This window comes from Phalangium opilio, unplaced genomic scaffold (genome assembly GCF_054372755.1).
Source record: "Phalangium opilio isolate 3A_F unplaced genomic scaffold, DU_Popi_V2 ptg000045l_1, whole genome shotgun sequence".
Taxonomy (NCBI): domain Eukaryota; kingdom Metazoa; phylum Arthropoda; class Arachnida; order Opiliones; family Phalangiidae; genus Phalangium; species Phalangium opilio.
Window position 1 is genome coordinate 2,929,796 of NW_028324168.1, and position 25,849 is coordinate 2,955,644.

At 37.7% G+C, this 25,849-nt stretch overlaps 1 long non-coding RNA gene across 1 annotated transcript in view; it reads right to left on the minus strand.

Annotated features, from left to right (window-relative positions):
• Positions 1-25,849, minus strand: part of LOC149676715 (uncharacterized) — a 205,208-nt gene that overhangs the window by 161,906 nt on the left and 17,453 nt on the right. The window contains exon 4 of the long non-coding RNA XR_016366518.1: positions 2,920-2,990. This is a non-coding gene — a long non-coding RNA (uncharacterized LOC149676715). The remainder of the gene's footprint in view (positions 1-2,919; positions 2,991-25,849) is intronic.

The window sequence follows — 25,849 nt, forward strand, 5'->3', positions numbered from 1 at the left end:
GTAGCCGTGGTAGCCCATAGTCTTAAAAATATAAGCGACCTATGACTGGTAAGGCAGAGACAATGTGTATATGAACACCAAGAAGTAGAGTTGCCCACACAAAATCCCTGAGAAGAAACCTTAATTTCTTAAGTTGTAATAACGTTTAAATAGACTTTCAAAGGTTTTGGTATTTTTTTTTCTTGGTTATTATTTCGGCCCTGATTGATGTAACCCCAATTTATTAATATCATTCGAAAGGAAAGAAATTGGACTATAACATACTCGAAGGAATTTTCTGTATCTCTTATAGAACCAGATTTATACGATCCTAGCTCCAAAGATGATGATGGAGATATTTTAAAACCTTCAAGACCTATAAAGTGTCATACTTATCGAGCATCATGATACTTACGCTAAAACCTTCCAGATATAAGAAGAATAAAACGCAATTCAAGTAAATCCTAAACTTTCTTCGAAACCTATTATCAACAATAAGAAAGTTCCTAAAGTTTAAATTCCAATGAATGGTTTTCAAAGTTATATATAAGTCAGTCCAAACTTTAAAACCTTCATCCGGTCAATATAAAGAAGAATCAAAGATGGTCCGAAGCGATGAAAGCAACCGGAACTGTAATAGGGTATATATTTTTTACTTCCCCGGAAGTAGAAAGTAATATTTATACTATAAGAAAGGAAGAAGAAAAGAGAAAACGGGGGAGTGGGAAATACAAGACGATCCCAAGACTCGACTCCACTTCCACTTTATCCCTTGGGAACTGGCCACGATATTTTAGACAAAGTTGGCTGGTTGCTTGCTATCACAACTGTTGTCACAAGGGACCCCCTGAATTCTTTACGGCGATTAAAGTCTCGGGTAGCCATCTACTCGACTCCATCTTACTCTATTTTACAAGGGTGCGGTTCAGTTTGGTTCGGTTTAAAAAAACTCAAGTTTGTTTTATAGATCCGAACCAAGCTGCGTGTAACGTAAGAGGATATTTATGTAGTACCCCTAAATAAATATTCCTTCCTCTATAAACATTCAATGGGGTATCACTTCCTATTGATGTAGAGTATAGAAATAGGAAGTAGTTTCGCTTATAGAATATATATGGACAGAAAAGGGTTTTTTGAACTCAATGCGGGAAGCAGGGTGCGGAAGCTATAGGCGTGCGTGTGTGTGCCATAATGGCCGACGATGTGTCGAAATGGCCGCTTCCAAATTTCTATTATAAAGAATAACGAAATATATTTCCTCATTCTAACAGAATGAAATCAAATTAAACAGGAGCTCTAATTTAAGATAATTTTAAATTAAATCAGAAGTATATAATACTTTTCTTTTACAAAGCGGGGTAATTGTAACATGATAGCAAGGTTACTAAACCGAATCACATACGCGATAAATAGTTCCCTCATTATTACTCTATTAGCGCTGCTTAACTATTTGCCAAGGCGCATGCATACGCTTGTGAATTTTTGTCCCCACGTCAAGACAATCAAGGTTTGTGCCAACTTGATTGCTGAGGATTTAGTAAACATCAAACAGTTATAGAATTCACCCTAACAGGGTGCGATGCCCATCTGAAGTTTGATGAGCCGGAGAGCAAACAAAAAGGGTTGGGGTGAGCCTGGGAAGAATCATGTTACATAACTGAGGTATTAAGAGGATACAGAGTGTCATCCTTCTTCTATTATACCCCCTCTGATTAAACAAATAATCACCTGGAATTGAGTCAATTAACTATTTCGTATTGTTCACTTCACTAAATACACTAATGTTTATCAATAATCAATAAAATTGGTAGAGTGATGAAGATCCAGAGTGTAGGCGTACAGCCAAGAGCTCACATCACACTCTTATATACAATAATCGCTCAAGTCTCGTTGGACAAATTGTTAACGCCGTTCTTTGAGCGTGAAGAGAAATTTCGCAACCCCTAAGCGAACCCTTTCTCAACTTTAAAATACACCACAATCAAAGGCCTAACGTCTCTAAAAAACCCGTCGGTACAACTTTTAAGCGAAACATCTTTCGGTGGAATATTCTACATCGATTTTGTCATCAAGCGGACATCAGCTAAAAAAGCCAGAACTGAAGAAAGAAAAGGGGTTGGGGTGGGTTTGAAGCGAGCCTCTCTGAAGAAAAGGCAGGCCTGTACAGGTTTTTGTTGGCCCCTCAAAAAAATAATGGTGAAAGAACAGTGACTTGTATCTTGGCCATGCGCCATCCGCAAGAAGAAGACACTGAGTAGATTGAAACAGATTGTACAGAGGTCAATAGAGACCATTAACAACCATGTAGAAGTATAGCACCCATTTTTCCTTTCATCATAATGCCTCTCTAATTTTCTAATCCATATGAATGATACTACGACTTAAGCCTTGGTTTTAAAAGATTTCAAGGTCACGGGGTCAAAGGTTTCCCAAAGCAATACACCCACGCGGTTAAAAAATCCATGGGGTCAAAGGTTGCCCAAAGCAATACACCCACGCGGTTAAAAAATCCATGGGGTCAAAGGTTGCCCAAAGCAATACACCCACGCGGTTAAAATATCCATGGGGTCAAAGGTTGCCCAAAGCAATACACCCACGCGGTTAAATATCCATGGGGTCAAAGGTTGCCCAAAGCAATACACCCACGCGGTTAAAATATCCATGGGGTCAAAGGTTGCCCAAAGCAATACACCCACGCGGTTAAAATATCCATGGGGTCAAAGGTTGCCCAAAGAAATACACCCACGCGGTTAAAATATCCATGGGGTCAAAGGTTGCCCAAAGCAATACACCCACGCGGTTAAAATATCCATGGGGTCAAAGGTTGCCCAAAGCAATACACCCACGCGGTTACAATATCCATGGGGGGTCAAAAGTTGCCACCACACACTGTCCAATTGAAATCTAACACAACCAAATAGATCAGGAATTAAGTCTTACCTGAAAAGTTGGATAGGTAACTCGATTACAACAACAAGGTGTTCGATTCCACTGCACACGGACGCTTCAATCTGAAATCCAATTATAAGAGAACTTTGTTAATTACACGCGGCTATATATTCGACAATGAAATTAAAGTCGACGATGCCAAGGACTAATTGAGTTTCGGATAACTTATTTAGCTCTATTATAGGACAGGATATTCAAATAAGTTATTAATCTAATAAAGCATTAAAGTTGAATTTAGAAAAATTGAGGTAAAAATATTTGCATCAATAAAGGAGGTGTTAGGTATTTCGTGAATATTTATTGTGACAATCTCAATCTCGCTTTATCCTAAACCCACCAATCAAGAGGTAAGACGTAGTGACGTAGGAAGACTTATTTTTTTTTAAACGCTACTAATCTTCATTTCAAGAGAGTTAGGGCGAAGTATGTAGACTCTAGAGCGAGGAGAGAGTGAGATATAGCCCAAAATTGTAAATTAACAGACTGGTAACGTTTGACAACAGCGCGAGGAATTTTATTCCATATCCCCTTTACGTAGAAATCTCGTGGTACGAACAAGGCGGCTTAGGTGAATTGGATTAGGCCTACCATCCCAAATAAATAGGCCAATTTTTCTAGATGAAACATTCTTTCGAATGTCTTCCCCCAAAATCTCATTTTAAAATCCTATAAACGTTTTATCAATAGAAGAACAGTATAGCAAAAACCGAATTAAGGATTGTCTGGGGATGCTACCTTCCCCCCGCCCAACCTTACGTAATGTAAACATTGTCTTTATCCAATTTATAACTCGGGGGGGGGGAGAGAAGGGGGCGGGTTGGGGTGGTGGAAGTGAATTCGTCTCGTATTTTCTGGAGGTTTTAGCGGAAACTCTGGCAGGTGCTTGGATTGAATAAAAGGGACAGTTTCCCTTCTTCCCCCTGTCCTTATTCCGCTCCTGGCTCCTTGTCAAATTCCGGTTCCGGTTGACGAAGCGCGAAGGAGAAAGTGTAGGACTGTGCGAGGATGGGACCAATACCTAGACCGAGGAGTTGGACAAATACCCACCCTGATCCAGAAGTTTTAACTCACGGAGTTGACAGGGACACGGCAATACGGGACAAATCCCAATTACCAAACGTCAGACCCAAGCTTACCCAATCATCTTTACTCTCCCACTAAAACCTTCCATCTTGTAGATGTAAATAGGAGGGGCCTTATTGAAACCCCGCCCGTTTGTTGTTTCCCTACACTAGGGTAAAACTACCAGCACGAGTCCGCTGCATGAAAATCGAATTGCATTTAAGAAACCTGGTTTACAAGTGTGGGAGGGTCCCCTTTGGTTAAGTAAGGTCTGACGTCACCCTTTGGCCCATTCCCTATACCTCAAAAGCCGAATTACCTATTTTTCGCAATTCTAAAGTAGAGCGCTGATTGGTTGACCAAAGAAGCTAATCTAGAGAGAACGAAACGAGACCTTGGACTACATCGAACACATCATACTGAGCACTGGCTTTCATTAACTTCCATTCGCCTTTACTTATGTCCAGCACCTCTGTTACAGAAGCGTCGCGTTTGTCGGATACGGTAGGGGGGAAGGTTGCGACGCGCGGCAATTGGCCAGCTAAGCGGAATAACGTTTTCAACCCCAACCCTTATCTACGTATATACGTTAGCTCCTTTATTCTACGTACAGTACTAGTAGACTGAATGATTCTTTTAGTCCATACAGGATCTTCTGAATTTCATCCTATCTTTATATATATATACACATATACATTTGGAGGATTGAAGGAACCACTATACCCAAATAACAATGTTATCTATAGTACTCCTTAAATCTAACACAAATGCGGGAACATTTTAAATAAAGATTATCCACCATCACTGTAATTGTTTCCGCAGTTGCTTTTCTTTGTATTACCCGCATATTTCTTTTATATTTATTTTCAATGAAAAATAAATTTTCGTTTCGATGTTTTTAAATTGATTGGTAATTCTATAGAGGATCAGGGTGGCAATCGCGATTTCTAAATTACGCTTGCGCCATCTTGAAGTACCAGAAAAATTCTAATTTCTTGTGTTAAGCCTTTGTTACTTCGCCTTATATTAAGTCGAGCAACTCTTTTCAAACGCGAGAACACCGACGTTAAATACAAGCAGTCAATTTAAGTATATAGGACTAAAACCCTCAATATTCATCCTAAGATTAAAATAAACTCATGGCCGATTGTACAGATGGTAACAGGTGCTCTCGAATCCAAATGAAAACGTATTTTTTTTTCGTTTCCCCCCTCCAGTTGTTCTGCTCGACAGAATTCACGAGACCTTTCTTAGTTCTTTGGTAAGAACTATAAAGAACTATTCTTTTTCTTACAGTCGGACGATCACACGCTAGCCTATATGGATTAATACTAAAGACGGAAGTTATATTCCCCTTTATCATTCACCTTGTAATAAACAACGCCTACAAAGCTTAAGAGTACGAAATGCATTCATGGCTCTTCCCCTAACATTCTTCATTAAACGGGACAACGTTCATGAACGCCAGGAGAACCATTAAGGAGACGCGTGACAAGAGAAGCGCGAGACTCCATCCTGAAAAATGAATACTTTCTCTCGTATCTCGCGCTGTGTTTGTCTGTCTGTCCCGCCATAGTTTTTTCTTAAGCCTAACTTATCTTAAGAAAATGAGAAATAGTTTTCGTGTCCCACCGTTAAGGAAGATAACACAGATGCGTTCCGCTCCAAGGAAGTGGAAAAATGACACTACCTAAATTGAATTCTCCTGTCATATATTTATATATAGATATGCCAGAAAGATATAATTCACAGACAATAACATAATATATCTAACACGTTTTGGCTTCGAAAAATGTCTAAATACTCGCTGTTTAAACGGTCGCACAAGGTAAATGATATACCTATAAGTGAACAGCTCCTTTTCGCCACACAATACCAAAACGTTACATTAGGACGATTGCAATATCACCGGTTAATTGCGGTTTTTTACATTTCTAATCGGAGCTAAGCCTAAAATATTTTCAAAATGGGAGGGGGGAGGCGTAGTATCGTCTGCTTAATATAACGTTAACAAGGAACATTTAAAGGATGGTATAAGTGGACGCAAAGACCCTAGATTGGGCTTCAAAACTACCAGCGCCAACCAAATTTGGTCCCGTATTGTTTGAAACCATACCTTAATTAAATTAAGTTAATTTTAAATGTGTTTGTTGCCCACATACTAACCAATGTTCCTTCATAAGAAGACAAGATGGTCAAACACTTTCTGAAAAAAGGGTCTGCATGGTCTATTACAATTTCATATTTTTATACACTTATATACAAGTCTACGTATTTTATATTATTTCAGATAGAAACTGCGTTAGATCCCGAAGGGCATCGTTAGAGAGACATCACGAAAAACGGAAAAAACCCCAACTTGGAAAAGAGAAAAAAAGAAAAAAAAGCCGTGGGCCAAATCCCCTTCCTTCTCCATTCTTTATGAAAATGTAAAAGTTCAATGTAGCGCGTAGCGACGGCCGCGGTATAGTTGGTACGGGGGAGGGTCCCATCGTCTTATCGCTTTTTTTACGCCTTTTAAACACGATAGTCGCTCACCACACACACCCAAAGGACCTATAGTAACTACGAGGGCAATAATATTCGAGCCCCTTATCGGAAAATTCTCATTAAATTCGTCTTCCACCTAAGCCTTGGCCTAAAGCTATACCAGGGCTACTCTGGCGTACACGGCTACAACGTCGCGCGCACGGGCCTTGGTGACGTAAAGGTGGGGGGGAGGGGATGAGCCACCGCGTGACAGTTCAAGGATGATCGGTCATATAACAGAAAAACTGTTTTTATAATGCGGAAGGATATTGGAAGAGAAAAAAAACTATAATACGCCGTCAACAGCCCAATGGACAGAATGATCCTTCATTTTTGTGTTTTTCTTATGATTCAAGGCCTTTTTTACAGTTGGGAAACGGTGTAATTCCGCCTAACCCTCAAGGTACCTTTGGAATTATTTATAAAGGCATCGTTTTTGAAATTAGGCTTAAGATAGATTGAGTATTTCATTTTGATTTCCCGCCAAAAATGTTAAGCCTACTTTCATTTTCTTTTTTCAGTTCAATAATCATATCATTGGATAACAATATCGCGTTAATACTATTTTCTTCTACACTTATAGATCGAAAATACATCACTTAATCTCTCGAATACTTTGGAATAACAGAGTTTCCGAAAAGTTCAGTGTATCTCTAAACATAAGGTATTTCAAATTTGGCGCGAAAAAAAAAGAAAAAATCTTCCACGTGCTTGAAAAATTTTCAATTCAAACTAGGCTTAGCTCGTACAGTTAGGCTGGCTTAAACAATAAGTTTCTATTTGGTTATTCCCGCCTTAAATATTAGGCCTACTAACTTTTCATTTTTCGGTTCAACAATTATCGTATTACAATAACTGGAAGGCAAACTTTGCAAGAATCGAATATTTAAGACGCGAGAATGCTATTTTGGCCTAAAGGCATCGAACAAAGAGAATAAAAATAAACCCTTTCGCAAAATACACGAACCAGAATGCAAATTCTGAGAGGTAAAATTCCCGTCTCCTTCTAATAAATCGAAGATCCCAAAGGATGTATATACGAAGATTATAATGATACCAGAACACTCTCAAAATATTCAAGAGGGTTTAGGCTTAACGAAGCTACCTATATAGTTCTCCTGCACGGTTTCAAAATTATTTTTGGACCGCTAACTTCATCGCGTAGATCTAGGCCTAACCTAATCCCCTCTATTGGAAAACTTCCGGAAACTATAGACATATGTACAGGGTGCTTCTGATAAGTCTGTCATGTTCTTTGGGAAATCAATTTTGAGTCGAATATGTAACTTCTATCTATGACATTTTGATTGCCCTAAGGGGCACTGTTTTCGAGATAAGATTGGATGGAGTATTTTACGGATGACCCCTTAAATTTAATTAATTAAGAAACATATTAAGACAATGATTTCTAATTTAATTAAGGGGTCATCCGTAAAACACTCTTAAAAAAATCATAACTCTAAAACAGTGTCCCTTAGGCAAATCAAAATGGAGATAGAAGTTATATTTTCCAAAGTATAAACATCAAACCCCTTAATTTATGGTGGCAGACTTATCAGAAACACCCTGTATATAGTAACTCTCATCCACATTAGGCGTAATATGGGGGAAACTCAGGGAAGACCAAGGCTTAAGGCTTATGTTCTCCCTATTGACTACACACTACAGTACATTAAGAGAAACCTCTTTGCAATAAACTTGTTGTTGGACCGCTTGTCTCGCGAGGCATTAAAACTAGTACCCACTGGTTTACTACGTTCGTTAGCGGTGGTAATACGTAGGGGGGAGGAAGTTCCAGCTCATCTCCGGACTCTATAGATGCATATCAAAACCCATGCAACTTAGTTCTGAAGGTAATTAGTGACCTAGAGTGTGTTAGAAATTTTGAGAGTCATACTTTTGTTCGCGTTTTGGGATTCGTGCCGACGTCAATGGTTCAAGATGAAATCTACTTTGTTGGGGGGTACCCATCAGGGTCCCACATACTGAGGTTTTACTAGAGAGAGAGAGGGGGACGTACCCCTTCAAAGTTTTAACTATATACTAACGAAACTTTGAGGGAAAGTTAGATTTCGTGTTATATTATTTCGAGTTTTTCCAAAAATTAAGGATTTCATATAGTTGAAGGATCTCATTAACTGTCCAGAATTTGGAGATTTGGTCACGGATTACAAATTATAAATATAGTTTTAAGAGTTTGCTACTTCGTTAGTGTCAAAAGGAATAATGATATGTATATAGAAAGATATTTGGAAAGTTTCAAGTTTAATATTAAAACCTAGTTTTAATTAAGATTAAAACGAGTAACGCGTTCTTCTTCACTCGCTAATAAGATGAAATTTACTTTTTTAAATTTAAATTTCAAAAAGCCAAGGTTTAAAAATACTTAACTTATTCATAAAGAACGTGCACCTTTTATTAAAGCTCGGGAAATATTGGAGTATGCCAAACCTCCAGGGGTAAAACTAATAATGCATTTCCTATAGGCCCCTGTAAAACCTTTACCCGCAATGCACCAGTGTACGTTATTATTATTTTTAATAATTCCGTATGATTTAAGTCGTTTTGGGGGGAAACAAAATCCCAAATTACGTTCATATAAGCATAGAGAGTACTCTGCAGATCAATTCAGTTCATTTTTACAACTACAATAGTAAAAAAACCTCAACCTAATACTATAGCATTTAAAAAAAAATACATTCTACCATGACGTTTGTTACCCACCCTTGTTCCAATTTTCAAAATATTAATAATTTTTTTTTATGATCCATAGCATTAATAACTTTCAAAGTAATAACCTACCATTATTTTTCTGAACATAAATCCCAAATGCATGAATTAAAACTACATTTATGATTATTCATAACTTATCCCTTTGAAAAACTGGAAATAAAATCAATGCCTTCATACTCCAAAAGGCGCAATAATCCTTTACAATATACAGGGTGTTTCTGATAAGTCTGAATGCATAAATTAAGGTTTTTTTTTGGGAAATCAATTTTGAGTCGAAAATGTAACTTCTATCTATGACATTTTGACCTAAGGGACACTGTTTTTCAGAAACACCCTGTATAAGGAATTGAAAAATATATGAAAACCAACGGTACGAAAGCGACCAGTATTAAGAAAAACATAAATTTAGTATTCTGCTGCCGACACGAGGATATTATTTTTACGAAAATACCCCATACTATACATCCTATACCGATTTTCTTTAAAAATCTAAAAAAAAGAAAAGAAAGAAAAGCCCAAAACGGTATCTGACAAAAAATTCTGGTGTCTGTGGATCGAGGGTACCATTTTTTAGTTTAGCTTTATTCCGCTCATCTTTTCTTCGTCCGCCCTCGCTCCTTATTTTGCATTAAAAAAAGGGAGAACCATTAATGGTCCTGAAACGAAAACGGCCGTTGGAACTCAATAGAAGTTCTTATACTCCATCATTTTCTCTTGAATGTGCGGGACTTCATTCAGAAAACATTTTTTCTTTATAACTTCTAAAAGGGACTAAAAGGTTGGTTGATGCAGACCAACGGTAAATGAAATTGCCTCCAAATCTTTCGATTATTTTTACTTAAAAGTAAAAGATCCCGGTTCTACACATTATACCTTAAAATATGCGAAGAAAAATATTAAAAAAATTAATGATCACTTATTGCAAAATAATTAGCGTTTAATTGGTCCTAAAAACGCTAACTCGCCATTCACTTAGCCAGAACCCGGAAGGGTTGGGTTCCATCAATCCAATAGGGGTAAGAGGTTCGAATTAGCAGACGCCACTAAACCAATGGGGGATGGCACATTAGCCCTCGTTTTTAAGACTAATTAAAAAGATACCATTTTTTAATAAAAAAAAAACAACGTAATGTCTAACTAAAGCGAAAGGTAATCGCACCAAACCAAGAAGCGACTAGTCTCCATTTGCCCTCTCTGATTTGATATCCAATATCGAATCAAACATAAGTCGAATTTAAAATGATTCTCCCACAAAATAATTCATATACCAGCATATATTATAGTATCATATCATATAATATCTCTTTATCTATACCTATATTGATTTAGAGAAAAGTTATATTCGCAACTTTGTGCCAAGGTACATTTAGGCTAGTAAATTTCCATTTCCATTCGTTTTAACATATATCCGTACAATAACGAAGGCAGTATCAAACAACGTGTATACGGGCACTTAAACTAGCGCGACCGCGTTACAACCTGGGCGATATGATATATACGTTTTGGAAAAGGACCGGGCTGCTAGAGAGCGCCAAAACACTCGTGCGTCGCCCCGAGCCTTAATCATTATCATTCCAACACACTCCAATGAAGAACATCTCTTCAAGGTGTCTTTTCACACACCAGTATCCCTCAGACCACCTAACCATGGACAGACAACTGAATAGGCACCTAGGTATGCTTAAAGTAACACCTGACACTAGCGCGGGTCTCAAGTTTATCATCAAACCCCAGTAAAATTCGGCGATAAACTACGAACCACTTCAACCCACTGTATTTCGGTCCTAGGTACCACCCTCCCTTTTTTAGATCGAGTTCCACCCTTTCTTAATATTATAATCACTTGAAAACGAGCCTTAACTCCAGGTTATATCCCCAAAAGTACGGGGAATAATTCCGGGCCACTGACTGTTTATCGCGGTTTCGGATTAAACTAGAATTTAGGCAACGGTTCACAAAATTTATGGCCATGTACAAACCTTCTCTTTCGAACGTCTTTTACTGATTACGTATAACCATGGTGGTGTAAAAACGTTTTAAAATACGTGTTAGAAACTTCAAAAACCCATCGTTCCTTATGCAGTTACTTCCTTCTTGCACTAAAAAAACCCAAAACAGTGCGAGGGAGTCTTGTCAAGCGATCAAAATCAGGCAGATCCCATTCCCACACTGTCCTCTTTAAGTGTCCACCGTCCAACGATATACCCCTTCTAGTATCTAGAGCTGCTAGTGCAAATCAAGAGAGGATCTCCATACTCTCTCTCTCTCCTCAAAAGTTGGTGGGACTAAATTAAACCCATTGAATTTCGCCAAGGCCTAGGGTCGTATAGAAACTTGGTTGCCATTATCAAGTCAACCTAGGTAATTATGACCCGGCGACCGATTATGGTAAAGCCGTGAACCCCGCTATGTGTTTTTCCATCGAAACGCGAGTCTCGCAAAGTTTAGAAGGGTCACCCTTGCCTTTTATGGTAGTCTAAAGTTCGCCTGACTCTCAGTGTAAAGCCTAGAGTTCATCCCATACTTGGTTCAACAACGAAAACCCTGTACGATATAGTATATCGTCTATGGAAGTTTTAAACTCGAATGAACCTTAAGTTATACCTGCAGATAAGATCCCTTCGCAACGTCATCGCGTCTTTTGTGATGGGGATTAAAATTCGCTCCCGAAAGCTCGCGCGCCCGCGCCTCGTGCTGATAGTGGACACGCATTATAAGTTCGTCCCAGTTTCAATTTACACTAGGGAGAATGCTACACTCAATTATATTAGAAAATGCTAATCAAAGCGGGGGTTTTACCTTACAGGCCTAATGCATAATGAACATATCTTGGGACCTTGAACGAGCTTAGTGAAGCCTGGCAGGTTTCTCTTAGGTTAAGGCTATCTTAGCTATACTATATAAGGCCGCCGTAGTCAAGTATTAGGGTTAAGGCTTGTGTTGAGATTACAGGAAAGTCCGTAGCAGCGCCCGGCAGCGCTTGGAACCAGCTAAATTGCGCTTGGAGATTTGACGAAGGCTCAACATGGTAAAGCTGTTTACAAATATATTACCCGAAAGTGATATAGAGAGTTTTGGCGCGAATTCCTTCTCTACACCCCCTCCCCTCCACCTTATACCAAAACTCGTATATTTCAAGTTTGAGAAGAGGTTGTAAATTGACCAATGAGAAACATGTAAACTTAAGAGATGGAATATATAAATAACGACTTAGCGTCTTGTAAAAAACTAAAAATTTGATATTCCCATTTAAAAATTGGGACTCCAAATCTTTTTTTTTTTTTTTTTTTTTTGAAAAAGGTGTTTCATAGATCTCTTTCCAAAAACTTTCTCCCAAAGACTTTTTGCAAACTTTGCCGGTTTGTTTTCTATCCTTTTTAGATGTTTTGGGATTGGGTAAAAGAGTTCATACTAAGCCTAAAGAACTGCAGCTAGAAAGCTTTTATGTGTTTTCCAAGAAGTTTTTAAAAGGTTCCTTTTTTAGCCATATCGTAGTATACGATAGGCTCTTAGTTTGACCCGAGCCGTAGTAGTAGTAGTAGTAGTAGTAGTAGTGGCCGGGGTTGTCGCTTCGTTATCGTCAGATTTTAGCTTAAAAGGAACTTTATATTACCACAACCCACCCATAGGGGTTACTGGGCTCGGTTAGAGATTTAATTATAATTAAAATTTTTTCAGGTCAGACCCGGGAATCGAACCCGGGTCTCTGGCGCAATGGGCAGATATTCTACCAACTGAACCATAGAGAGTTGATAGAAACCTCGAGTTTTTTATTATTTATTCTTATCTCTAAAATGTCGGGTTGATGTGGGGTGGGGTACCTCTTAATCTGTGGGGTCGGAAACTTTTGAATTTTTATCTGTGGGGTCGGATACTTATGAATTTGTATGTTTGGGGTTTTTATATTTATTTTCTTTTTATGTATGTGCTAATTAAATAGATAACGATTTTCCCCGTTTGCTACCGCGCTCCTCATGTGTTTCGTTCTCGTTCGGTAGCTATCGTCAACTATGTTATGTTTGACTGGAACGTTTTGGCGGTTAATTCAAATGTGGGTTTAGATAGAGCTAACATAGTGTTAAATGAGCGTTATGCGTTTGATCATTTTAGCATTGCTAAAGGTAATTCGAGGGGATAATCACTAAAATGCGTAATCACTATAACTAAACTATCTCTTTCAAAAGTTTCTGGGCATAAATCCTTGTTAGAAATTTATAAGACGCGATAAGTGTGCATCGGCATAAGTCTATGTTGTAAACTCATCGAGGGGATTATCACTAAAAACTATCTGTTCTTCGATTCGCCGGAATATTAGAATTACAGTAAATTTATACGGTTATAATTTAATCACTGTTTAGAGTAGGGAATCGAGGGGCTATTCACTTTGATTTTATGCACGGTAAATCATTTAAGCATTGGAAAAGATAGCGCTATTCACTCATTAGGGTAAGTTATAGAGGGGTTATCCACTCATTAGGGTAGGGTATAGAGGGGCTATTCACTCGTACGATATGGCTACTATTACGAGCCCTTGGGCCGTCTTGTTTTCACCTATGGGCAACTTTTAGTATAAGATATATCCTGGAAAAATATCAGAAATACTCTTGCCCATTTAAACCACAACGGAGTATTTAAAAAAATCCTTATTTCTGATATATATATATACAGGATGTTTTTGATAAGTCTACATGCATAAATTAAGGGGTTTATGTTCTCTGGGAAATCAATTTTGAGTCGAAAATGTATAACTTCTATCTCCATTTTGATGCCCTAGGGGACACTGTTTTCGAGTTATGATTAGTACACAAATAAACTTTGTTTATTATTTCATACCCTATGACACTAATGGGTCACTGAACTGTAAGTTTTTTTAATATTATTCTATATTTTCTTTAAACCCAAATATTTACGGTTAGGTTAAGCCAAAGATTCCATGCCAGCTTTTACAAAAATAAAATTTTCGGACATAAAACCGCAGGGACCACAAGGATATTTTAAATTAAACGTGTCAAATCTCGTAGCAGTTAGCATTTCATTTTCCACGCTCTTGATTCTGTCAACTAAGTCACTCCTTTGAATTGAGAATCCAGTAAAAAGACGTGAAGGTTCAGAACGACAACTTTGAATTTTTAAAAATCCTTAGTAAGTGACTAATAAAAATCAACGCCAGGCCCGAACCGCTTTATATAGAAAAATGAAAATTTGCAGGGCGGTTACTGTTAAATAACAGATACTATATACGAAATATTTTTAAAATCCGCGGCCATCTTTGAAAATGGCGACCAGAAATATATAAAATCAACGCCCAGCACAAACCACTTCACACAAACTGAAATTTTGCAGGGACGTTACTCTTAAACAGTACGTACAAAACTTAGACAGATTTTTAAATCAGCGGCCATTTTATAAAATGGCGACCATAATGTTTAAAAAACCGTTTACGAACATTTCAACCGTTAAAAAATATCCTATGCAAACAATCTAGAACAAACCATCTCACCTACTATCCCAACATCTAGGGCTACAACAAAACACAACTTAGCTAGCCGACCCGTAGAAAAATAGGAAAAATTCAAAAATAAATTTTTAACATTACGCCACTAGGGGGTACAGTTTCACAAGCTAGATTCGGACGGTCTTTTATTTCCGTTGTCAACTTTGTAAATACAGAAACAGCATCGAGTGCAAATTTTTGCACGGGTCTAAAGCTAACACTGCCGCTACTTGATGTAATGAAAAGGCTTAACGGGGTAATTCTAAATAGTAAACAAAGCCATTCAGAGCGTGAACATTTTTACTTTCACAATTCGACGAAATAAAAGCAACGTTGTTAAGCCTAAATTAAGCCCTTAGTTAATTCAATAAATCCAGGCTTTTCATACGCTACTTTCATTTCAACTGATAAAGCATAAATAAAATATTTTCTACCCTAGTTTTCGGTTAGGAAAATGTTTAGCTACGCAAACATTATGGGGTCAAAAATAAAATTATTCCGTGTGTGGAGAAAAGTTAGTTGCCGCCTTTGACAAGCGTTACGGTATCTAAAAATTGTTAGTACAGTTGAAAAGGGGGTGCAAATAGCTCATGATGTTGGTTGGAAAGGTCAGTATTAACCCCCCTTTTCCAGTTGAACGAAAATATTTACAAACAATTTTGTATTCTAAGTGAATTATTTTCAGATTAAAACCGCTCAGAGGGGATTTTATGTTATACATGCTAAATTTGGGTAAAGGTAGAGTATCACGAGATAAATTTAATTTAACCTTAAATATAATATAATTAAAAGATGAAATTGTATACTTTGATCTTTGGAAAATTATATATTTCTTAATAACTGACCGATTTGTACGTTATTTGTCCCATTTTGTAGCTCTCGTTAAGCTCTACAAAACAACGACTCATTTACAAAACTAACCCTTTAATATAAGCCCAGTATTCTATAGGTAACCGGGTATAAAAATAATTAGCTTCGCTTTTAATTGGTAAAGCAAACTCTTTTAGAATCCTTTTAAAAAGGATGGACCAGTTGTAGCTATATATGTATACAGGGTGTTTGTGATAAGTCTGCCAATAAATTAAGGGGGATGTTCTTTGGAATATCAATTTTTAGTCGAAAATGTATGACTTCTATTTCCATTTTGATTGCCCTAAGAGTTAAGATTGCATCCAGAGTATTTTATGGATGATCCCTTAAATTTAATTAAGAAACTGATCAAAAAACAATGATTTCTAATTTAATTAAGGGGTCATCCCTAAAACACTCTTAAAATCATAACTCGAAGACAGTAGCTAACCCTTAGGGCAATCAAAATGGAGGTAGAAGTATAGAACATTTTCGACTCAAAATTTATTTCCCAAAGAACAAATAACCCCTTAATTCATGGCATGCAGACTTATCAGAAACACCCTGTATAGTGTATTATAGGATATATGGGGGGATTCAGTAATTGCTTATTCACTGGTCCTGAAAATTGGGAAATCTCTTTACCAAAAGAGTTACATTTAAAGCGATCCTCCCGGTGTGTGTGTGATCCCTCGCTAGGGGAGTTTGTTAAGGATAATTTTCATGGAATTAACTTATAAATCTAAGTAAATAAATGGATATAGTTTACAAGTAAAATAACGAGGAAATTTCTTCGTACTTGTAAATATAATTTTTACAAGGCATTTAAAATATATTTTTAAATCAATTATTCCTTAATACTGCATGGTTTAAAATTTAAACAAGAATATAATCTGTACCATGGATCCATAGATTTCTTTTCTTCCACTTGGAACCTTTAAAACATTTACTCATCTACACGACGCAAAGATAACTTGTTTACATCCGGTTTAGGATGAAATAGGTGGCAAGACACGGCGTAGATCGTTAGCTACGTCAAATGTCACGTGGTTACTAAGTTCAAATACATTATGCACGACGTCAGGGATGGCCGTTTCTAACCCTCCTCCCCTTTCATTCAAGCAGAAGGCTTAAAAAAATTCCCTGTTAAAGATTCTAAGTAATAGAAATAGAAATCTATGTATTCCTGTCATTACGTATAATAAATATAATTGGGTATCTACTAAGTACGTTAATTGGTTTGTAATAATAATACGCGAGATCAAAGAGATATACCGCGGAGTTAAGTTTATCTGTACGTACATATTATAATAAAATATTAATAAACCACGTTGCATTAATTTTCGAGAGAGAGCTCTTCTGACTTCTAATACTTATAATTCCATTTATTATGTTAATAATCCTCTTAATTCGGATTTAAAGCACTGTTTATACTGAATTTAATGCAACGCCCTTCACTAAAAATAATCAAATTTGCAATGGAAAATATAAAAGTTTCCCATTGTTTGCGTAAAACAATTTCACCATGGACCAATATCTACGAAGACCTACAGGTGCAATATAATGTATTTTAAGGTCATTCCAATAATATTACTCCATGGTTAATTCCAATGAAAACCCGTATTATTGCTTAAATCTAATACCATAGAGAAATAAATAAGGAAACCTAAGGGTGCCATATAGCACACTTCAAACAAAATTTCATTATCACTCCGATAATATTACTCCATGTAAAATCAGAGGTGGATTAGGGGAAGTTACGAAAGAGGCCGAATTTCTGGATGGGCAAATACTTTATAAAAGCGATGGGGGAACATAGAGCTACTCTTTATTTTTAAGCCCCCTAAAAATGAGAGAGAATTCGCGAGGATAGCAGGGTAACGATATCGCCACCTAACGGATTGAAAATAGCGTCTGCTTTAGTGTATGATGTACAAGGCTTACTCAGTCAAGAGTCGTTTATAGTTAGAAATGGAACAATCGTCGGGAGGCGCGGACTTTCCCATTATTAAGAAGTTAATAGAACAATTAAAAAATGATCTCAGCTATTTTGTGACTTCCTCTGAAACTAGAGTAGCGTTGGTGGCCCATTTTTAAGTTCCAAAGCAGGGTAAATACCTTTCCGTTTAACATCCGATTTCTTTGGTGGTATTGTGACGGGGTTTATTAAAGTCAAGCACTGGGTTGAAACTGATTTAAAGCGCGGCAAAGGCTTAGCTATCTTTTCCGATTTTTCGCTACTTTTTGTCGGTTTTTTATCTATGTTACAACCCACAGACTTATTTCTCATATTTTGTTTGACCATTAAATAAAAATTACATTGAGTTGATACTTCTTCATAACTTTTAGAGCTGTTAATACTCATAATAGGTCGCGAAGAGTTTTCAAGCTTAACTTCGGAGGCAGGGATGCCAGATTGAAAACCTTCAACCCGCCAAAATCAAATTGGAAACAAGCCCAAAAAACCGCCAATCGGTATTTCGAAAAGAAGCCCAAAAACTGCCTAAGATCTAGGCTATCCAGCCCAAAAACAAGCCAAAATTTTATCGTGAAAATTTGAAATTTGTTTTTCTTTTAGAAATTTCAATGTATATTCTATACTGACACCATTTTTAAAACCCAAAACAAAATGAAACCATTTTATTTAATCATGAATTGACGAATTATAAGCCGCTCAAAAGGTTTGACAGCACCATTTGTCAGTTTTTTGGGCATTCTAATGATCTTCGCCTATTGGCGGTATATTTAAGTACAGAAAGCCAAAGAAAAATCCCGACAAGCCCAATTTCCAGCCAACAGCCAACCCTTTTATTTCCAGCCAATATTTTTGAGAAGAAGCCCAATTGGCGGCTTTCCAGCCCAATGTGGCAACCCTGTTCGGAGGCCATTTTCTCAATTTCCCGTGTTACTTCTCTTTACATCCACCAGGTAGAGAACTTAATCTTACTCCGTTGATAGAGGGGAGGAATTTTAACCCACCCAGCCGTTCCTCTTAATCTCACGCGTAAATAAAATGCCCCCACAGTGAGCCCTATGGCTCGTTCATAACTTCCCCTAATCCACCTCTGGTAAAATGTAAATGAAAGGGCATTTCACTACTCACCGCTTAAATATTTCACCAAGGAGTAATATTAAAGGAGACCTAGGTGCAATATAATACACCTTAAACCAAATTTCAAACACACTCCGATAAATATACTCCATGGCATTCCTTTTATCTTATACTCAACAACCCAATCATATTCAACCAAAGACTTTTTCTAACAATGAATCGAAGTTAAAATGTCAATTTAAAACCACATTAAAATCTAGGTTAAGTATACATCTAATTCCCAACTGTTAAATTAACATGGAAAAGAGTTTAAAAAACGGTTTTTTTTTTCTCCTCGATAATGCAAATGCGAACATCCGATCATTAAGAGAGAAAAAAGGGAAAGGGGGTGGGGTTAAAAGTCAATTCCAAATAAAGAGTTAAGGTATATAAGCCTTCCAGATTCGCATTTAGCGGAAAACTTATAATTCATCGTCCGCCCATTCTGGTAAATACAAGCTCGTTTCTGTATAAACGAATCTGTTGTTTATTTTTCCCCCCACTAGAAAACCGAATTAAAACTCTTGGTAATAGCTATTCCCTAATTTGTTTCGGAGACAGTCACCAGGGGGGGTGCGCGCGTTTCTAAACGAGTCTGTCGCTCCATTAGGCTTCGTTCTCATCACAAACACAAACTCCTGTTGTTTTTGGTATCGTATCGTGAATCAAGATTAAAACTATACAGGAACGTAGAAAAAAGCCTTAACCCCAAAAACACGGTGTACAAGGAAAGATAGGTAAATTGTAATAGATAATTCCAATAATTCCAACTGAGAAGCAAACACCACATGAGCGGTGTGGTTACCTTCATGGGTTATTTCTATGACGCCGAGAAGAACCGCTAGAGGGCAGTGCGAGTAGGCGTTGCTTCTTGGCACGAGGGATATACTCTGGTGTTTTTTTAATTTTTTTGTTTAGTATCTCTTCGAGTAATTAATGGAAAGATCTATTCCCAAGTAATCACATAACCTAAGCTAAACCTTGGCCAGCCCAACACAAGTATACAAGACAGACAAAATCTTTGTCTATATAGGAAAAAGGCGAGGGAAAGAGAAAGAAAGATACGGCTGGGGGGATCTAACCGTCCTAACGCCTAACTTTATTAAGATTCTAGCCCTTCTTCTTAAGACGAAGAGGGTAAAAGGTCCCTAATTGAGGAAAGAATCCCGCATTTTTCTTCTCCGGGTGCAGACCTCTCTCTCTCTCTCTCTCTCTCTCTCTCTCTCTCTCTCTCTCTCTCTCTCTCTCTCTCTCTCTTTTCCTTAGGCCTTGGCTCGAGAGGGAGAGAGAGAGTAAAGTATCGAGAAGTAGAAGGGATGATAAAAAGGATTAGGGGATTCCCGGACAAATTCTTTGGACGGATTAGCGCCAGGAAAAATGGGGAAAACCGAAGGGTAATGACTGCCCAGGGAAAGATGCCCTCTCGAACTACGCAAAGCGAAAGAGACGGTGGAGCGCGAGGGGAGAGGGGAGAAGAAGGGGGAAAGGATGCCATCTTCTTAAATATAACCGAGGTATTATCACCAATCTTAGAATGCAATGTATTTCGAAACTAAAGGGGGGTGAAGGTTCTAGCGCTATATATAAGTGTTATCATAAGTTTATAAGGTATGTTCCATAAGTATGACGCTTCGTAATACTAGAAACTTACAGCTCGAGCTAGTTCGAGTGAGAACGACAAGCGAGAATTGAAGTCATACACTCCATCTTTCTATTCTTCATCTTTCTATACTAAGCCTTTCACTGCGGATTCACCAGGCCTCCCTCGCTTTACCTCGAATCTATGACCTACTTCACTTCATGACAAGCAAGCTCCAGTTTGTAATCAGTGACAAACTTATGGATGTAACATATCTTACGAACTTATGATGTTATCCTCATAGTTATCCCAAAGAACCGCAGACCAGTCAAGCGAGAATAAGATCATACGAGGTACTACTAGTGGCATTCCTGGTTTTTCCCAGAATGCACTAGAACAGATATAGTCTTCTGGACTGGTGCATGGATGCCTTATTCCTATAGCTATAGATGGTTATTAAGTTCCATTCTTATTCCCGGTTGGCGGTAATGATTGCGTTAATGGCGGAGGAATTGTTGTTTCTCCAACTCTTTTTCTAAACCCACTCACCCTTCCTCTTTTCTTCAACCCTTCCGCACGTCCAGAACTTACCCAGAAGTTGGTAATGAAAGATGACATGGTTGAGAAACATACGGTACACGGGATTTTTTAAATTTATATTTAATTTTTTTTTATAAGGTCAAGCCATTAGGGAGAAGGTATAAGATGCCTAAATATTCGCGCGCCATAGTTCCGGTCCCCTTTCAAAATACAAGGCGGGGATGTAAAAGGAGGCCGGGCTATTTCGCCTCTCCTCAATCAGAAAATATGACTAATTTTCGTCATTCGCGTCGCCACGCTGACGTGAGTTTTCAAGAACCAATGAGATGCTGGTTGTAATTTAGAGGCGGCGGGGATTAAATCCGGACCTACGTTGGACTGGAGATAAAGCTGGAAATCTGGCGAATTTATACCAACTAGATTTCACTTCTTGGTCAAGCATAAGGTCACAATAACAAAAGATTCCCAAGCCCAAAAGGATCTTCTACGCTTGTACAGAAACTTGAAAGAATGAAGAGCTAGCCTGTGGCCTCAAATTTTAAATTATAGGCTTAGCAAGATCCTCTTTTTCCTAGCTCATGAAATCTGTTTCTTACACTCTCGCTGTTTCGCGCCCTTAGCTACATTCAAGTACCTGCGCAATTCCTTTAAAAATACATCCCTCAACCATACATGTCCTTCTGAAAAATCTTAGTTTCCTCTTAGTACCCCAAAATGTTCACTCTGGGAATCCTCAACCCGTTAAGAGGTTGGACTTTGCAGTTCTCCAACAACTCCCGCTGCATCCCAGAGAGCCAAGAAGGAAGAGGAAGAGGAAGAAGAAGGCGCTTCTTCCAAGATTAATCAAGGCATTTTCTGGTTTGGTTCCTTTATTCCATCGCAGTCTTTATACTTCATTAATAGCTTGGGAACAAGGTATACCCCTGGACCAATCCTTCGCACTTTGGCCCCTTGGAACGAGCGCATTTTTGCTCCAAAAATCTAACTAGAAAACCTTTATGTTCTTTCTCGCACGTAGAAGCCAGAGCTTTTAAAAGAGATTAATGGGACTTTAGGATTAGCGCTTTTGTATATACGTTGCGCATGTCGCCCAAAGAAATGGAGAAGTTCTTAGCTATTCACTACCATCAGACATAAATAAATAAATAAATAAAAACCCGCTAAGTTAGTGTAATTTCCTTCGAGTCCTTTATAAGACCACTTGAGGTATACCTGGCAAATAACTAAAACGTAAACAAAGAAAATTTACCCAGTATTGTACCACATTTGTTTGTTGTTGATATTTATTTTTTAAGAAAAACTACCAAACAAAATGCTTTTAGGAAAATATAGGATATAGGAAAGGGAAATTAAATTATAATATATTATAGGATATTTTAGGAGATTATTTGGATAGATTTAAAAATAAAATATACATATATAATTTTATAGGAACTGGCTAGAAATTGCAGCTTGGACCAAAAAAAATAATACAACTATAAAGTTTCTGTCGAAGCTTGCAGCGTTTAACTTAATGGTTCAGTTATAATGACATAAAATTTTCGCAGATCTCTATAGTTTCCTATAGATTTTAAAGTTTATTTCCCAATGCATTAAGGAGTCCTGGGAATTATTGACGTCTCCCTCCAGTAACCAAATGAATATTGAACAGTTGAAATCGCGAGTTGTTTCAGTGATCATAGTATAAATTTTACAATTCCGAACTTATCGAGGAGCCCGGGGGTTCTGTTTATAATACGAATGGTAATATATCGTTGTCAAAGAGATAAATTGTGCCTAAAGGCTTTCGAAAAACCCAAACCTGGCTCATTTTAAAATTTAACGAAGCTAACTTCCTTCCGGTTTGAAACTTTGTTACAACTGCGTATAAATTTTTATGCTCTCTATACAGTATTTTGGGGGCCAACCCAATCAGTGTTATGTCTTGGCCCAAGGCCTTAAAATAGGTGAATCCGACCCTTGAACGTAAGAATGGACAATTTCAAACATAGTTAAAATAACCAAGGCTTAAGAAAACGAAATTAAAATCAATACATAGTTTACAGGCGTAGAGGATTCCTACCATTAACACCAGGAGACCAAGCGACTTAGAGTGTAAAATCGTCTGCTATTTTACACTCCCCAGGTCTCCTTGTGCAAATGGTATGAATCCTCCACGCCTGTAAACTATGTATAGATCCTTTTCAACAAAGGGATAGGGTCGTAGTGTCGTCTGCTTAAGACGGAACATTGATAGGACGGTACGTGGGCTCAAAAACGTTACAGGGGCTTGAAAGTTACCAGTTCACCACCAAATTTGGTACTCCGTATGGCTTGAAACCATGGCTTATTTTACGTCACTGGTCTGAAGAAAACAAGGTGGTCAACACAACAGAATCTATTAGGTTGTGTATAAGGGTTCTTATATACATTACAAACTTGTACAATGAAATTCTATCATTAACTACAAAGGAAAGTACATAAAACATAGAAAGGTCATAGGTAATCCTTTTCCTTATCGTCTAGGTCTTATACAGGGTGTTTCTCTAAAACAGTGTCCCTTTTTCAAAATTGATTTCCCAAAGAACACCCACACCCCTTAATTTCTGACAGACTTATCAGAAACACCCTGTATAGAAGAAAACAAGGCACAAGGTCCCTTAGGGAAACCAAAATGGAGATCGAAGTCGTACATTTTCGACTCAAAATTGATTTTCCAAAGAACACCTACTCCCATTAATTTCCGAGAGACGTTTCAAAAACACCCTGTATAGAAGAAAACAACGTCTGTATTCCGTTTTGGATAAACATCCCTTTTGAAAAAGTCAATGGAAAGATAGTTCATTTATCCTTTTTCTCCCCCCCCCCTTTCTCTCTCTATCCCCCATTCTTTTTACTTCGTATTTCTTTAACTTGTAAATCGAAAGATTGTCGATCGAGCGGGCTATAGCTAGTACATACAATACACGAAGATGGCTAGCCATCGTTTGGGTTTTTACTTTTTCTTTACTTATTGGGAAAAGAGGCGGAAGAGGCACATTGGATTTGGGATGTGTGCTAGGAGACGGGCACGCGGGTTGAACTATAAGAAGAGATGCTTTAGCTTTGGCCAGAATCCATTACCATCTTCTTGAAAAGAGCTTTTCCTTAACAATACACTACCATTTACGTGTTAGCTATAGGACCAGGAGCAGATGACAAAGGAGTCTCGGACGCTAGCTTCCATAATGTAGAGGGCAATGGGATCCGCGAACGTCACGGTTATTAACCAAAATCATTACGCCAGTGCCCCCTCTCGTAGGAAATTTGAGCTTTATTTTCCAACCAATAGCGTGGCTGCAAAGTCTCGAAAGGAGATCTGGGAAATCGCGTCTGGAGCCTCTCTTTAAAAATACGTATCGTCTGCTTATAATTAGCCTAGGCTTAACGAGTATTAGAGTTAAAAATGGATTTCAACGGCTTTTTAATCTTTTTTTAGACTAAAATTGATAATGAAAAGCCCAGCGAGTAACGTATGTACACTATTAAAAAACTAAAATGTGTTTCAGTGCCAATTTTTTCTTAATTTCGTCTTGAATTAAATGATAGCTACAAGAGGTTGGGAAAAGAAATCACTCACGATCTTTTAAAACCCAAAAAGTAAGAGACAGTGATTTCGTTTCCAACCTCTTGTGGCAGTCAATTAATTCAAAAACATACGGAATATTTTGGCCCTAAAACACATATATAACATTGTGTTTCGGCATCTTTTAAAACCTTGCTTTATAATTTGAAAACCCGAGCCCAATCATTCCAGGCGGCACAAATTGTTAATTAAGCCTTGGCTTACCTGGCTTTCTCTGCTAGTTTGGACTTAATTTACTATTTAGTAGGTTTAAAGTCACAAAATGTAGGCCTAGTCTTATCTTTTATCTTAATACCAACGGTTACAGCTGTTTGAATAAAGTATAATTATATTGTGTATATTTATGTCGCGATCGGATAAGACGAACCTCAGTTGCCACCGTTAGTCCGTTATTACAAAACAAATTCCCAGCAGACTTTGGTGCCAGATATAATCCACCAAAAGCATCGTCTGCTATAATGTCTGATAACGCGTCTATGGCAAACGATACCGCTACAGCTGTGACGTACGCGGGTGCCATTGCCCTCTATATTGTGGAAGCTAGCGTCCGAGACTCCTTTGTCATCTGCTCCTGATAGGACCTATACGAAACAGAACAGAACAGCGGAAAACCAAGCGAGCCCGCTCTTCTAAAGATACTTGGTACAAAAAAAAAACACCAAAACGAAAACTTTTTTTATACTTAGACGCGGGCCAGCATCTTTGGACCCTAAGCCTAAACCTAAACCATTCTAGCGTAAATTCCTCTTCATCCTTTAGGTCTAAAAAATAACAATACAAGAAGAACTGCGTACGGCTTGGCAAAAGAATGAAGAAGAAAAAAACCATAAGAAAAACGTATTTTTGATAGGAATACTTAACTTAAGCCTAAGTTACGTAGGCGTATTATGAGCATCGACTTTGTAAGATCACTATTGAAGTAATTTATTTACCTGTGCGTGCCTACCTTTAGACAGTTCTAATAAAAATTAGGTGTGAACTTAATATACCAGAAAAATATTAATACAGATGATAATTTATGTTTCCCTAACCCTTTTTATTATTTATCCTTTTGCACGTGGGCAAAGCTATTGCACGTGTTCTCCCCAATTTCAATTAAGGGGTCATCCCTAAAATACTCTGGATGCAATCTTAACTCGAAAACAATGTCCCTTAGGACAAACAAATTGGCGATAGAAGTTACTACATTTTCGATTCAAAATTGATTTCCCAATTAAGAACATCCCCCTTAATTTATACGCCAGACAGACTTATCATAAACACCCTGTATATAATATACACGCTTAAAATACATAATTTTTCTATTAATTAATAGACGTTGTAGACATTGTCTCAAGGTCCCCGACTTTAAACTGATTATAACGTGAGAGGGAATGATGCCCAAACTGACAACAACATAATTAGCATATCCGCCTGTTGGATGTGGATAATATAGATTAG